This window comes from Mesoplodon bidens (genome assembly GCF_964165515.1).
Source record: "Mesoplodon bidens genome assembly, chromosome: 5".
In the NCBI taxonomy this organism is placed as follows: Eukaryota; Metazoa; Chordata; class Mammalia; order Artiodactyla; family Ziphiidae; genus Mesoplodon; species Mesoplodon bidens.
In genome coordinates, this window is record NC_138161.1 from 122,573,792 (window position 1) to 122,589,341 (window position 15,550).

The window sequence follows — 15,550 nt, forward strand, 5'->3', positions numbered from 1 at the left end:
AGGAAATCTGGCAGGAAAGTAATGTAGAGCTGTGAAAAGACAAAAAGTTGTACAAAGAATGTAGACAGGTTAAGAGAAAAAATTAACGATGCAGGGTCATTAGGTTCACTGAAACAAAGCAAAAGCAAAACAAAACAAACCCTGCTTTTTGAAAACTAAAAATAGAGTTACCATATGATCCAGCAATCCCATTCCTGGGCATATATCCAGAAAAAACTATAATTCAAGAAGATACATGCACCCCTATGTTCATAGCAGCACCATTCACAATAGGCAAGACATGGAAACGACTGAAATGTCCATCAATAGATGAATGGATAAAGAAGATGTGGTACATATATACAATGGAATATTACCTAGCCATAAAAAAGAATGAAATAATGCCATTTGCAGCAACATGGATGGACCTAGAGATTATCATACTAAGTGAAGTAAGTCAGACAAATACTATATGATATCACTTATATGTGGAATCTAAAATATGACACAAATGAACCTATCTATGAAACTGAAACTGAATCATGGACATAGAGAACAGACTTGTGGTTGCCAGGGGTGGGGGTTGGGGGAGGGATGGACTGGGAGTTTGGGGTTAGTAGATGCAAACTATTATATACAGGATGGAAAAACAACAAGGTCCTACTGTACAGCACAGGGAACTATATTCAATATCCTGTGATAAACCATAGTGAAAAGAATATGAAAAAGAATGTATATATATATATATATATATGTATAATTGAATCACTTTGCTGTAGAGCAGAAATTAACACAACATTGTAAATCAACTATACTTCAATAAAAAAATCTAAAAATTAAAAGTAAAAAAACCCCTGCTTTTGGTTAAAAAAAAAAAGATGGGGAAACAAAACATGGAAGAGAGCAGAAACGTCTTCTGGGGACTGAGTTGATAGAGCTTTTGAGAAATTTTCACAGGTCTAAAATGGTAATTAACAATGGAAAGAGCTTGTATTTTCCACTTCCTACATGATGATATTAGTATCTAAAGAGGCAACAGATATAAAATATCTAAGAGATTTGGGAGGATTGTTTTCCTCATTAAACTTTGTTTTAATGGGTCTCAAAATTCTATGACAGATTTTTGGTCAGGTTGTTTCCATTAAAAAGTACTGATTTAAAAAAGTAATAACTTAAAACCGCCACATTCACAAACAAATGGTCCACAAAACACTCTCCTTTTCTTCTGAAAGCTTAATGGTGAACTGTAATCATTAACCACTCTTTTACTGTTAAACTTAAATGGCCAGTTGAGAGAAACAGCTCTGAGACTGTTCTTCCACCACTGATTAAGACTAGGGTGGCAAGTATTAGGGATAATATTCACTTAGCCTTCTGAGCTTTCTGGGCAGACTTGGTGACCTTGCCAGCTCCAGCTGCCTTCTTGTCCACTGCTTTGATGACACCCACAGCAACTGTTTGCCACATGTTACAAACAGCAAAATGACCCAGAGGAGGGTATTTAGAGAAGCTGTCGACACACATGGGCTTGCCAGGAACCATATCAACCATAGCAGCATCACCAGATTTCCAGGATTTAGGGCCATCTTCCAGCATCTTCCCTGAACGGCGATCAAGCTTCTCCTTCAGCTCAGTAAACTTGCAAGCGGGGTGAGCTGTGTGACAGTTGTGCACAGATGCATGGCCAGCACTGATTCGCCCTGCATGGCTCAGGATAATTCCCTGAGCCGTGAAGCCACCTGCTTCCATTTGTGGGTTCTTTTGCTGTTAACAGCCATGTTGCTGTTGCCGTGATGAACATCTTTGCCAGACAAGTTCTTGACATTGAAGCCCACGTTGTCCCCAGGAAGAACTTCACTCAAAGCTTCATGGTGCATTTCAGCAGACTTTGTTTCAGTTGCAAAGTTGGCTGGAGCAAAAGTGGCCACCACACTGAATTTGAAAACACAAGCCTCCATGGGGACAGTACCACCTTTGCCACCAATTTTGTAGACGTCCTGGAGGGGCAGACGCAGGGCATGTCAGTTGGATGTGTTGTTGGCAGGATGCAGTCCAGAGCTTCAAGGAGTGTGGTCCCACTGGCATTCCTGTCTTAACCAGTGCGTTCCCATCCCTTGAACCAAGGCATATTAGCAGTTGGCTCTAGCATGTTGTCACCATTCCAATCAGAATGTGGCACAAATGCTGCTGTGTCAGGGTTGGAGCCTGTTTTCTTAATGTAGGTGCTGACTTCCTTAATGATTTCCTTGTTTTTCTTCTGGCTGCAGGCTGGCTCAGTGGAATCCATTTTGTTAACACTAACAACTAGTTGTTTCATACCCAGTGTGTAAGCCAGAGGAGCATGCTCACAGGTCTGCCCATTCACCTGCTTCAGATTCACCAGTGCCTGCATCAGCAATCAGAACAGCACAGTCAGCCTGAGATGTGCCTGCCATCATGTTTTCAATAGTCTCTGTGTCCTGAGGCATCAGTGATGGTCACATCACACTTGCTGGTCTTGAATTTCCAGAGGGAGATATCGGTGGTCATGCTACACTCGTATTCAGCTCTCAGTTTATCCAAGACCCAAACATACTTGAAAGAGACCTTTCCCATCTCCAACAGCCTGGTTCTCAAAATTTTCAATAGTTCTTTCGTCAGTCCCATCACATTTGTAGATCAGATGGCCAGTGGTGGTAGATTTGCCCAAATCTGTGTGTCCAGTGTGAAGATGGAGTTTTTTTCTTTCCCATTTTGGCTTAGATTTGTAGTGGTTTCTTATGACACCTGTTGTGGCAGTAAACCTCTTGCAAAAAAATGAAAGGATTTTCTTTAAGGTGATATAACGTTAACCTAAAATTAATCTGAAATTCCCAGTGTAGAAGGTTGATTTAGGGATTGGGAGTCTAAATAAATAGGACTATAGCTGCAATTACACTAACTAGGCTAGAATTGCAAAAGATCGGTCCTCATGCTTTGTAAAAAGATCACTGGATGCAATGAAAGTGGAATTTCTCCCTTCTATACATTGCTACCCAAGTAGGCAACTCAAGGGACCTTAATGCCTGCCTCTAATGCAAGACAGACTGCATTCAGAGCAGAAAACCAGACCTGATGGCTGGATGGCTGGCTTCAGCATGGAAGTTCCCCCATTTCTAAGAGCATATGCCAGAAGGATGCTCAACGCCTCAGCAGGTCTGGTAGCTCGTGGCACTGGAGAAACAACCATAGTGCCAGTCTCTGGGGACATGTTACAACAAAACTAAGATGGTATGTACATGAACCGATAATTCACAGGAATCGGACAGCTTTCAAGAGCGTAATCCCATTATTTTTCTTAGGAGAGAGTGTAAGAAACCAAAAGATCTAAGCCTGAAAGCTCAGTGACACCTTATGGCTCTATCTGTGAAATGTATCATTATTTGGTTATTCATGCTAGAGGACAACAGTTTTTTAAAAAACCAAGGCAATAAAGCAATAACTTCTGAAGTTTTACTCATCTTAAGAGGCATTTTTCTAGGAATGCCGTTATTCCTGGGACCACAGAGTTCTATGTGCCTGACCTAACAGGCTAATTTTAGACTGCTTCCTCCTCTACTGTTTGATGTTGAAGAGTCTTTTTTTTTTAAACAATAAAAACAGCATCTTTGACCAAAGGCCATGAACAAAGCTGCTCTTTGAATGAGAAATAAAACTTTCAAACAACTGAAAATTTACCATCTGAAATTCCAGATTCTGCAGTTATAAAAGAGTAAAATATCTGTATTTCCTCCTTCAACTCATGAATATATCAAAGCTGAATCTTGTAATTCTAGAGTAATGGGTTATAGAAAAATACACATTGTAAAATAACTGCAATTCCAGTGGCAATCACAAGTTCCATTAAATAGACACTTTTATAATAATAAGCTGTTAGTATTAGATTTACTTCATGAGGTCAGGTAGTTTTTTAAAACACTACTATATTTTATGAGGTTTGTTTTAGAAAGCTAATTTCATTAATTCCACATCTTTCCTTCCCTTTTGAATCTTGAATCGGCTGAGACAGGAGTATGTATTTGTGGAATCTCTCTCAATAACAAACAGGAGCAAGAAACATTTTTACCAGTTTCTTAATAGACAAAGTATATAAAAATCTAGAAATGTATTCCTACAACTGTGGACTGATCAAGTTTTTATGAATTTCATATTATATGCACCAAAAACTGTATTTAAACTCTGAAGTGGATGCTTCTTTACACCAAGGAAAGACATTGTATTGCAGAGCACAAACGTGAGAACTAGAATGGCTTGTCTTAAACTGTTAAGACACTCCCCACCTGTGTGAATTTCCTCAGTTCCCTTCTCCATGAAGTCAGGATGATTGACACTAACCTTGCTGGGTTGTGGGAAGGATTACTCTATATACTGCCATGTAGAGCGCCTGCGCAGAGTAGGAGCTTCACAAATGTCAGCTGTCACCACCATCATCATCTTTTTTCATAATCTAGCTGGTTTCTGTGTTAGGATTATAATTTTTATAAAGTGAGTTCCATACATAATGATAAAAATAATTAAAAGAGATTAAATGAAATGTTCTGTTAGGTGTTAAGAAATATACCATACCAGTTCCTACAATTAAAAAATACGAAAAAATACATAGGGAAACAAAAGCCATAACAAAATGAAAATACTAATGAAGTGACCACTGACAAAATTAGTCCTAACACAAACATTATTTCTGTTTAATACCAGTGTCTATCTGTATGCTCATCCTATCAAAGACTGGTTTCTCAACAAATACAAGGCAAGTTCAATTAGACTATAAAGTGAAACTGGAAATTATTTAGATTTCATGAAATGAATTAAAATGATGAAGAACTGCTGAGATCACATTCCAAACCACCAATAAACGGGAAAGCCAACAAGGATGACAACAGAATAGTTCTGACGAGTGACTTGACTGTCAGAGGACTGAGAGAGGCCCTTGGAAAAACTGATGAAGCACCTTAATATTTTTTGTAAAAATGATGTGTTTATTATACTGTAAAAACCAAATATGCAGTAAAAAAGTTAATAATGTGTTGTCAGGCATACAAAAAATCATGCCAATAAAACACTCAAGTTTCAGTATCCTTCTAATTAGAACACTGTTTCAGTTGTAGTAGAGATTTTCTTAACTGAGTTAAAATCAGGTTATTTTTCTATTCTTTGGTTTATTTTTTCACAATTTACTCTGTTTTATCCTAGTTTTCAGTGATTGCACTTTAAGGAGCCTTTTCATGGAATTATCCTCAGAGAATAAGTACCTACTATATATGAAATAAAAGTTTGTATAAAAATTATTAAAAATTTTAAATTACATAAAGTGATACAGATGGTTCTCTGTATTACCCTTGCTTAATGCTCAAATAGATGATTTTATATAAAGTGGTTCTATGGTTATAGTATAAAGAATATCCAACAATATCTTCAATTTATAAAAAGGAATTTCTTCTGAGGAATTCAAGTTGCTTCCTACAAAATTTACAAATTGACCCATCTAGAGCCTGAAATAACTCTTAATTTTATTTTTCTTCTCTAGCAAAGACTAACAGACTAAAATCCCAGAGGGATGACCATGGTAAATCCCAAGCTAGTAATCTTTCCAAATATAGTTACACCTCATTTATCCGACACCACTGGAGAATGAAGTATTAGCTGGAAAATCCACCATGATTCTGAAGCTGGTCTTGACCACTTCCTCAGGAAAACTTCATTATTCTTTCTTCTGGCCTCCTTAGTAGTATCTAGAACACACCCGATAACAGTAATATTGTATTTGAATTATTTGCTTATGTGTTTATTGAACCATTACATAGCAAACTCTTTGAGGACGAAGAACATGGTTTTTAGTCATCTTTGTGTCCACAGCACTCAGTACAGCTCTGGCACACAGTAGAAAAGCAATTAATCTCTGTCACATAAGGAAGAGGGGAGGTAGGGAGGAGGAAGGACTCAGACTTTTTTTTTAACAGAAATCTTTCTAAATTACAGCACTCTCTCCTTTTTCCTAACAGAGTGAACTAAACACGCTTGTTAAACTTTTTTGGATGGCAGAGGGCCGTAGTTGGGAACACTATCCCTCTGTGCTATAATAAAGATGCTTTTCAGTGCTCTTCAGACTCCTAGGTTGATCTTTCCAGGAATTCATAACTGTGGCGGGATGAAGTGGGGATTCCCCTTGTAATTGGCAGGAGGAAAAACCAGGTACCTAAGCATGTGAAACCTGCAACCTTAACCCGGAAGACAGTCCTGGACCCAAGTGAGGTCCTGGCTCCATGGCAGCTCAGAGGTCTTCTTTGTATTCCCACGTTCAGAGTTTAGAAAGTTAGTTCATATTTAATTCCATTATCTGTGTTTCATAAAATTTCCCTTTCTAAATACATTGGAATTCCAAATTTTCAAAGTGTTCTCAAGAGGCAAGTGTAATTTTTGAATCAATTAAAATGCTTAATTATGTAAAAACCAAAAACATCTTAGTGCTCACTGAGAATTACACAAAGATAAAAGTGTGTCATTTTGCAGTGTCCGGAGAAGGGCAAAAATGAAAAGTTCGGTTTCTTAAATAGTAGTTTTTAACAGCTACAAATGTTTATTTTGTAGATCAAGGTCCATTTCAAATATGCTACCATTAAAGCAGTTTCCAAAGTCCACAGATAACAGTTACAAAGGTCAAGAGAAGTTATTTAGACATTACTTGTCATTTAATTCCAAAAGGAGGGAATGACTAGATAGTGCTTTGTTCTCTCAGAGAAGGAACTTGCACAGTGGGCTACCACCAGCCCATTCATGCCTGACTTAGGCCCGAGGAACCGGAACCGAGGTGATCTCTCCAGGGTGCACGGCCGGGTTACAAGCCTACCTGTGTCCGTCCACACCCCCCAAGCCTGCCAGGATTGTGTCTCTCAAAGCAAGTCCTACACTTGAGCTGGCAGGACCACTGCTCTGCCACTACCTGTAGCAACACCACGATCCTGAAACAGTGCAAGAAACATGAGCAGAGACACAAAAGTAGTAACTTGTCCAGAGTCTGTGAAAAGCAGCAAAGCGTGAGCTCTGAAAGAAATGTGAGACTGACCATGCTGAATAGTTGAAAGAAGCTGAAGGCAGAGCGGGATCAGGTACGGCTCCTTCACCATCAGTTCCTTTGTCCCTGGCACTTCCACCCCCTCCCAAAGCGCAGAAACAGCAAAGCAAAAGGAAAAGAACAAGCGCGAGGGTTCAGATTTTGCTTCTAAAATTTAGTGTCCTTGGGCAGTTTATTGACTATATCTGAGTCTCAGTTCTCACAGGGTTACAATGGGATTAAATGAGATACTGTGTGTAACAGGCAGGGTATTGTGCCCAACATAGGCAAGCACTCGATCCAGGATGGTTTGTGGCACGTTAACTTAGAGTATGATGTGCTTTTTTGCTTTTCTTAGAGACAAATGATTAGGTATTTAAAGACCTGTTTTCAGTTCCCTTGTGATATTCTGACAGCTACTTTGAAATAAAAGAGATAGATATAAACAAAATGAAAGTGATCTTGTAAGCAAGACATTGTCTTTAACCATATAATTTAATAAATCACTTTGTAATTTATAGTTATAGAACAAGTGTATCAATTTGATTCTGACAGACTCATGTCCTTAAAAAAATCCTAAAATACAAGTGTCAACTATTCAGTTTTTTACAAAGGTACTTACTGATACTGTCCATGGAGCTATTCAAAACTCATTTTCACCCCTTCTTTTAAAGAGGTTTGTTATATAAAATATTTTATCACGACAAACGTATTACATGTTTCTACACTAATTTCATTGGCAGAGCTTAGTGAATTTTATGACCCATGGTACACAAAACTTGTTAAAAAAAAACTTACTGTTTATATTTTGCTCTAAGACGTTGATTCAGCAAGGCAGAATAACTACACTATTGTATACCGTATGGGCATTTTAACAGAGCTTTCTGTAAAAAACAGCTCGTAGCTAATTCAGAACCCCACAGAACAACAAAAACCTACCGGGAGTATATAAATATTTTTCCAAGTGGTCCTGCCATCAGTATTGTGTCTCTTCTTAAAACAGATTTGCTTCTGTCTTTGAAGATGCAACAGTTTCAGAGGAGGACTTTCTACCTAAGTATAGGTGACATATGTTTAGGAATCAAGAGTCAGGCAGTGTTGCTAGAGTCATATCACCCCCCAGAGATAGAAACCTTCGGTGTCTCTAGTTCTTGTTCATTCTCTCTCCATTCAGTATATTTATTTTCTGAAAATCGTCCCTGGTGATTGAGAGCACTCATGTAGAATTAATGGCTTTAATGGAAAGGCTATGCTCCCAGACTCCTCAAATCTCTTTGGAATGTAATTTCACATATACAATTAAAACAGATTAAAAAAATCCTAAATCTGCCTGTTATAATGGGTACTATTGGGAATTGAAAAGGAATCAAATACTTAAATATTTTCTGTGGATATGCTTGCAGTCTCATTTGTGTGTGTGTATATACATATATACACACACATGTACACACTTCTCCGGGTACTGGCATTCTCAGGACTCAGTAAATGAAAGCTGGCCCTTTAGAGGAAGGAATTAAGTAAGTGATCAGCCAACAGGTAAGAAAAAAAGCACTTAGGGTAACAAACACTGTTACAGTTTCTTGCTTCTCAGAAGTCAGTATCAGCACATCAACTTTTCATTGCCCAAGCAAGGTGTGCTGATGACTTAGTATTTATCCATTCTGGTTCCCTAGTCCTTCTGGTCCATGGAAGGATTATGCTTTCCCCCTCCTTGCAGTTGAGCAAGACCGAGAGACAATTTCTGGTCAATGGGATTTGGGCCAGATGAAAGCCTTTAATTGCTAATTCGAGACTCTCCCCTCTCTCCTTCCCTGCCATGGCAGTCATGGTAATGAGTTCAAAGCAGCCTGGATTACTAAGCTACTGACATAGGAGTCATAGCCCAGGAGAATCACGCTGGTACACAGTCTCTATGTGCAGTGAGAAAAACCCTTGTTCTGTTCATTACTGAAGTTTTGATGTTTGTTGTGCCGCACAACTTAGCCTGTACTGATTGATAACAGAGATTTAGTGTTTGTTTTTCCTCGGAGGCCTAGTTCTGCAAGCTCCTTGGAGTTTGTGTGAGGTTTACTGAAAAGGGGAGATGAGTCTCAGGCAAACATTTTACAGGGTGAAGGTCCTCTGCTCTTGATGAGGAGTCGGGGAAAACTTTCAGGGGATATTCAAGACAAAGATGAGGAGGTGAAGTCAAGGAATATACTTGGGTATAGGAAGAAATGACATAATCCACAAGAGTAAATTCTGGAGAAGAGTTTTCAGGGAACATATGAAAGTGAAGAATTTGTCTACAGTCAGTGTCAGTCTGACATGAGGATAAAGTCTTGGTTCTAACCTCACATCCCTCTTTGACTTGCCTAACAGCACTTAACCGCAGGCACAGTCTCTGCAACTCTTGGGATTCATTTTTGAGCAAGCATGCAGTATTTGTCTACTTCACAGCCAAGATTTCTTTGTTAACAGTGACTCTTGCTCTGTAGGTGGCTGTCTAGCTCAAGCCCTTGATCATCTGACTACACTGGGTATATTCCATCCTGTTTCTTTACCGTCTTCCTGGGTTCTGACGCACTGCTTTCGCCTGGTGCTAAGGACAGTCCAGAGACGACTTCTGCTGCTCAGAACTGGCAGCTTCACACGTGAAACAAAAACTTTAAGAGGTGGCAGAATATCTAACAATAAAATTCAGAAAGTCGTAGATCATTTACATGAGAGCTAAAAAAATTTTCAGGTAGTTGTAGAGGGTGTGTGTATATTGCTTACACTGCTTTATATGGTTAGTAAACAGAGAGACATGAATGATAGCATGATATTTTTTATCCTTTAAAGGTAATGCTGTAGAAAAAGGAGGAGTCATAGCATTAATCATTCAGTACAGGAACTTTAATTTCTGTGGGGATTGTGACAGTATTATAGTTTGACGTTTTCTAGCATCAGAGGTCTAAATTGGCCAGTCCCAATCTAGGGTGTGCAAAAAAAGTAACTTTACTTTCTGAAGTGATCTCTTTCTAGTTCTCAGCTTCCATTCCCAATCATGGTATAAAACACACAACCTCACCTTTTAAAAAGGTATCTCAGTATCTTCTCACTTGAAACACTTTTCTTATTTTATTTTTTTTGCGGTACACGGGCCTCTCACTGTTGTGGCCTCTCCCGTTGCGGAGCACAGGCTCTGGACACGCAGGCTCAGTGGCCATGGCTCACGGGCCCAGCCGCTCCGCAGCATGTGGGATCTTCCCAGACTGGGGCACGAACCCGTGTCCCCTGCATCGGCAGGTGGACTCTCAACAGCTGCGCCACCAGGGAAGCCCGAAACACTTTCTTTTGACCAATTATTCAGTCTATACAAATTTCTGCTCCTCTCTAGGGTTCTCCTCTCCGTCTTAATCAAGATGGCATTTGAGTACAGGCGAGGCATCCCCCCTCTTGCTGTGCTTCCAGTGATATCTTACATGGGCTTGACCTCTGGGCCTCCGGCCTGTCCTCACTGCATCCACGGGGTCAGTAGGAAAGCTGTGGCAGGGGCTGCAGAGGCGTGCCGTTCTGTCTGTGTGTAGGAAATCTGCACTCAGCTGCCTTCCCCTCGCTCTGGCAACCAAGTCAGTTTTAACCCTGCAGTTCCCTCAGCACCTCCCAACTCTTTATCAGGACCTTGAAATTCTTGGTTGCTTTCTCTGCACTACCTGGGAGTTTGTAGAATCCTGTAAAAACTACCCCCTGGTCCATCAGCTGGGAAAACCTTCCTCAGACTTCATTCGTCTGTCTATTACTTCTGTGCCACGATGGACACAACACTTTGTCCCCATCAGAACTTTCTGAAAGGCTTGCAGTTTTTGCAGGCTCTTCCCCCAGAGAAGCCAAGCGACAGCCTGAAAATTTCGGGCTTCCCCTTTAGCTTTTCTGAGCATCCTGTCTTGTTCCACCTCTTAGTGTGGAAGTCAGGGAGGATGAAGGGAACTTGGTCCCTCCTCAGGACTGCCCCACGCCAGGCTCATCCACTCAGTGTCTGTGTCCCCCAACACTTCTGGACCTGAAAGGTATGGAATTTTCTTTGCAAGGTATTTGGAATTATTCTTCTCACTATGATTATAATACAGTTAATCCTCCAAATTTGTTTTTTCTTATGTAAAAACTCAGCTTTGGAAGTTCTTAGAAAACCTTTTAACCACTTGAAAGCCTGGCTTACAAAGCTTTGAACTTAAAAAAACATGTATTTTCAAACTCAAAGTTAAGCTCCCCTGTTGGTAGGTGGCAATCCCGAGCAATAAGTTTCAGCCTTATATGTTACTTAAGAATAGTCCTAATGGCAGGAGGGGGAGAGGGGCCGCGGTGGGAGGTGGAGTAAAGAGAGGGGAATAGCATGGCTGAAAAAGAAAAGGTCGCTGGATAAGGTTTAAGAAGCTACTCTATTATCCTCAGTACTAATTGGCCATCAGAGAATGGTACCACTTCAGGGGAGCGGAGCCTCTGATTACAATTCTTTAGTACCCACCGTATCCAACTGTGGTCTCATATGTAACTTAGTTTTCTCCTTCAGAAAGCAGGTTGAGCCAGAAGTTTTCACGAATGAACCAAGGTTTTCCAGAATATAATAAGGAAGTAATAGTGCTTTCTCCATAACTGTCCATGACTCTATGATGAGTAAAAAAGTAAAAGAAACTTACAGAAAACATGGATAAATTTTGTATTTTTCTAGTATTGTGAATAAAATTCTATTGGTGCTAAAGAACACCACTAAATACAGTTTAGGGGTAGTATTTATATTAGAGAATATCTTATTAGTTAATATGTAGTACATTACAGTCTTTAGTGAACAGTGAATGCCTTTGTAAGTGTGTATACTTTTGTAGCTAAAGCTTCACCAGCGGTCCGTCAAAGCAGTATCATGTCTCCACCAGTGGACTGCTTGCAGACCTCAGATAGCTAAATACATTTCACTGAAAGTTATGCCTTGATAGTTGGGTAAATGGCATTTTCAACCTATGTGTGATGATAGTATCTGAAAGCAAAATCTGGACCCAGTAGGTTCATTATAAGTGAAGGGTACTAATCTTTTATTATTCTAGGATATTAACAACTCAACTACAGGCATTTGGCAAATGTGGGACTAATGTTCACATAGCTGACTTTTATTTTAGTCAAATAAAGAATATTTGTTTTGTCTAACACAAGACTTAACGTTTGTTGCAACTCAACAGGCTGTCGGTTTTCTTTCACTATCAATTATTAGCTTTAAAATAAACACATAGTTAGAAACTACCTTTTAAGGAAGGGGGAAACCTGGAGTTAACTAGGCTTAAAAATTATAAGGGAGTAGAGTGCATCCCAACAGAACAATATATGAATCACACAAAACTGCTTTCTGTTACAGCACCTTGATCAGTTACATCAGCAACAGCCGAAAACCATTAGTTGCTGCTGGCTGCTCTTCATGAGATGCTTTTCTTCCTCTTCGGTATCCTGACATCAGTCTATCACTTTCCTACCCAAACAATGCTTGGGGCTCTGCTAACTTTAAATAATTGAAAAGAATGAAAGAAAATATTTTAGTGATCAAAATGAGAACATTGGTATCTTGTTTATATATTAATCAAATGTGCAGCAGTGGCTGCTCAAAAAAGGATTTTAAAGAAAGTTTTATAAAGGTAATTTAAATGCTTAACATGACAATACAAAAAACCAATTTATCAGTTTAGCAGTCTCTACTTTTTGAGGTCCGTAACCTTAACTTTTATATTTATTTTATTTTCCACGCTACGTGGCTTGCAGGATCTTAGTTCCCTGACTGGGGATTGAACCCGGGGCCATGGCAGTGAAAGCACTGAGTCCTAACCACTGGACCACTATGGAACTCCCTGTAACTTTAATTTTTAAAATTTCAGTGACTTGTATTATTCTTCTACCCATTTTCTCGCATGACTGTTAATTTTGTGAGTAGTCAGTGCTATTAAGATGGAATTCAAGCTCATTTTTAGTTACATTGTATTGGTTTAGAAATGTGACAGATTTCAGTATATTAATTTTGTATTCTGCAACTTTGCCAAATTCATTGATGAGCTCTAGTAGTTTTCTGGTGACATCTTTAGGATTTTCTATCTATAGTATCAAGTCATCAGCAAACAGTGACAGTTTTACTTCTTCCTTTCTAATTTGGATTTCTTTTATTTCTCTTTCTTCTCTGATTGCTGTGGCTAGGACTTCCAAAACCATGTTGAATAAAAGAGTGGGCATCCTTGTCTTGTTCCTGATCTTAGAGGAAATGCTTTCAGTTTTTCACCATTGAGAACGATGTTGGCTGTGGGTTTGTCATATATGGCCTTTATTATGTTGAGGTATGTTCCCTTTTTGCCCACCTTCTGAAGAGTTGTTATCATAAATTGGTGTTGAATTTTATCAGAAGCTTTTTCTGCATCTGTTGAGATCATATAGTTTTTATTCTTCAATTTATTAATGTGGTGTGTCACATTGATTGATTTGCAGATGTTGAAAAATCCTTGCATCCCTGGGATAAATCCTTCTTGATCATGGTGTATGATCCTTCTAATGTATTGTTGGATATGGTTTCCCTAGTATTTTGTTGAGGATTTTTGCATCTATGTGCATCAGTGATATTGGCCTGTGAAGTATCAGTAAGAGAAATTAAGGAAACAATCCCATTTACCGCTGCATCTAAAAGAATAAAATACTTAGGAATAAACCTACCTAAGGAGGCAAAAGATTTGTACTCTGAAAACTATGACACTGATGAAAGAAACTGGACATGACACAAACAGATGGAAAGCTATACTGTGTTCCTGGATTGGAAGAATCAATATTGTTACAGTGACCTTACTACCCAAGACAGTATACGGATTCAGTGCAATCCCTATCAAAACACCAATGGCATTTTTCATAGAACTAGAACAAAAATTTTTTAAATTTGTATGAAAGCACAAAAGACCCTGAATAGCCAAAACAATCTTGAGAAAGAAGAATGGAGCTGGAGAAATCATGCTTCCTGACTTCAAACTATACTGCAAAGCTACAGTAATCAAAACAGCATGGTACTGGCACAAAAACAGACACATAGAGCAAAGGAACAGGATAGAGAGCCCAGAAATAAACCCATGCACTTATGGTCAATTAATCTACGACAGAGGAGGCCAGAATATACAATGGAGAAAAGACAAGACTCTTCAATAAATGGTGCTGGGAAAACTGGACAGCTACATGTGAAAGAATGAAATTAGAACATTCTCTAACACCATATACAAAAATAAACTCAAAATGGATTAGAGACCTAAATGTAAGACTGAATACTGTAAGACTCCTAGAGGAAAACATAAATCGCAGCTATATTTTTTTGGACCTGTCTCCTAAAGGAAGGGAAATAAAAGCAAAAATAAACAAATGGGACCTAACTAAACTTAAAAGCTTTTGCACAGCAAAGAAAACCATCAACAAAACGAAAAGACAACCTACTGAATGGGAGAAAATATTTGCAAGTGATATGACCAATAAGGGATTAATACCCAACATATATAAACAGCTCATACAACTCAACATCAAAAACACAAACAACCTGATTGAAAATGGGCAGAAAAACTGAACATTTTTCCAAAGAGGAAATGCAGATGGCCAACAGGCACATGAAAAGATGCTCAACATCACTAATTGTCAGGGAAATGCAAATCAAAACCGCAATGATATATCACATCACACTTGTCAAAATGGCTATCATGGAACAAAAAACCCACAAATAACAAATGTTGGTTAGGATGTGGAGAAAAGAGAACCCTGGTACACTATTAATGGGAATGCAAATTGATGCAGACACTGTGGAAAACAGTATGGAGGTTTCTCAGAAAACTAAAAATAGAACTACCATATGACCCAGTAGTGCCACTCCTGGATATATATCCCTCCAAAACACAAAAAAGATACATGCATCCCAGTGTTCACAGCAGCATTATTTACAGTTGCCAAGGCATGGAAGCAACCTAAATGTCCATTGACAGAGGAATGGATAAAGATGATGTGGTACATATATACAGCGGAATATTACTCAGCCATAGAATAAGATTGAAATAATGCCATTGCAACAACAGGGATGGACCTAGAGATTGTCACACTAAGTGAAGTCAGACAGGAAAAGACAAATATCATATGGCATTGCTTACATTTGGAATCTAAAAGAAAAATGATACAGATGAACTTATTTATAAAACAGAAACAGACTCACAGACTTAGAGGACACACTTATGGTTACCAGGGGGGACGAGGGTGGGGGTGGATAGACTGGGAATTTGGGATTGACATACACACTACTATATATAAAATAGATAACTAAAAGGGACCTATTGTATAGCACAGGGAACTCTGCTCAGTATTCTGTAATAACCTAAATGGGAAAAGAATTTCCAAAAGAATAAATACATGTACATGTATACCTGAATCACTTTGCTATACACCCGAAAGTAACACAACATTGTTAGTCAACTATACTCCAATATTAAATAACAATTTTAAAAA

The 15,550-nt window shown here is 38.8% G+C and overlaps 1 protein-coding gene and 1 pseudogene across 3 annotated transcripts in view; one reads left to right on the top strand and one right to left on the bottom strand.

Moving 5' to 3' along the window:
• Window positions 1-15,550, top strand: part of LOC308618136 (ubiquitin-conjugating enzyme E2 E2) — a 349,746-nt gene that overhangs the window by 119,417 nt on the left and 214,779 nt on the right. The gene's annotated exons all lie outside the window — the stretch shown is intronic.
• LOC308617527 (elongation factor 1-alpha 1-like) overlaps window positions 638-15,550 on the bottom strand; it is a 69,588-nt pseudogene continuing 54,675 nt past the window's right edge. The window contains exons 3-4 of the transcript in view: window positions 6,842-6,953; window positions 638-2,764 (exon numbers count right to left, since the gene is read on the bottom strand). The product of the transcript in view is annotated as an elongation factor 1-alpha 1-like (transcript). The remainder of the gene's footprint in view (window positions 2,765-6,841; window positions 6,954-15,550) is intronic.